This window comes from Orycteropus afer, unplaced genomic scaffold (genome assembly GCF_000298275.1).
Source record: "Orycteropus afer afer isolate SDZICR_OR568_19922 unplaced genomic scaffold, OryAfe1.0 scaffold00065, whole genome shotgun sequence".
In the NCBI taxonomy this organism is placed as follows: Eukaryota; Metazoa; Chordata; class Mammalia; order Tubulidentata; family Orycteropodidae; genus Orycteropus; species Orycteropus afer.
The window spans coordinates 593,377-594,908 of NW_006921652.1; positions in this window are offsets into that span (position 1 = coordinate 593,377).

Genomic DNA, 1,532 nt, shown 5'->3' on the forward strand with positions numbered 1-1,532 from the left:
ATTGTCTTTTCACCTGAATGGTTTCTGTTGAGAAATCCGAGCTTAGTTTTATTGGTTGCCCCTTATAGGTAACTTTTTGTTTTTCCTGTGCTGCTCTCATGATTCTTTCTTTGTCTTTGGTTTTGGTAAGTTTGATGATGATATGTCTGGGTGATTTTCTTTTGGTGTCTATTCTGTTTGGGTTCATTGGACTTCCTGAATGGATATATTCTCATATTTCATCATACCAGGAAAATTCTCTTCCAACAAATCCTTGACAATTTTCTCTGTGGTTTTATTTGTGTCTTCCTGTTCTGGAATTCCAATTACACATAGGTTATTCCTTTTGATGGCATCCCACATGAACCTTAGGCTTTCTTCATTTTGTTTTGATCTTTTTTTCTGATTGATCCCTTTCCAAAGAAGTATTCAGTTATTTGCCTTGAATCTCACTAATTCTGTTTCCATCAATTCAATTCTGCTCCTTTGCCCATTCGATGTCTTATCTATTTCTGAAAATTTAGTATTAATCTTCTGGATTTGTGTGTGTAGATTTTGTATCATTTCTAACTTTTCATTTATTTTATCATTTTGTTCTTTTCATGTCTTTCAAAACTGTTCTAGGCTTTTCTCTGTGTATTCCTTAATCTGTCTCCGAATTCATTGAATATACCTAAATATAATTCTTTTGAATTCCTTATCAGCAAGTTCCAATGCTGCTTCTTCCTCAGGGGTGTGTTTTGGGTCTGTATCCTGGTCCGTTGTTTCTCCTGCTTTATCTTGCTTCTCTGTGTGGCCCATGATGCTCTGTTGTCTCCAAAGCATTGTGATATTTTTGTGTTTATATTTATTTGGTGCTTGTATATTGGAGTGACTTGCCAACAATTTTTTTTTCTTTGTTTTGTTTGTATGTTGTCTATGCAAGCAGGGTACTGTGCTCCTCTATTTGCTAGTTGACAGCACTGATACACTCACCATCTGTCTCCTTTTCTGTTGTCAACCTCTTGTATGTCCCTGCTGACCTTAGCAAACAGAGTCTATTCATAGGTCCCTGGAATCTGAATGAGAATGCTCTCACTTTAAAATCCAAAATGGGTGCCACTTGTAAAGATTCAAAATGGCTGTACCCTTGGCCACTTTAAATATCCGAAATGGCCACTGCTTGTAAACACATTAAAAATGGCTGTACCCTCAGTCACTTTAAATATCAAAAATGGCTGTTGCATGTAAACAATCAAAATGGCTGCACCCTCCGGACAGCAGAAAGTCAACAGCTCAAGTTCTCTCCCTCCTTGCTGTTTCCCTTACTAGTCATAGGCCACCAGCACAGTTGTCCCTGCAACCCTTGGTGACCAGGGCTGACGTTTAGGTCAATTCTCTGGTCCCAACACTACTGAAAATATTCAGGCTGTTGGTGCTGTCAGAGTTGCTGACAGTCCACAGCTCTGACCATCTCTGTACTCACTGTTTTTGTTCAAGTTTTTCCACTAGTTGGTGCCTAATCCACTTCTGTATAGTTCCTTTCAAAGCTCAGGGCTCCAGGATTATCTTCC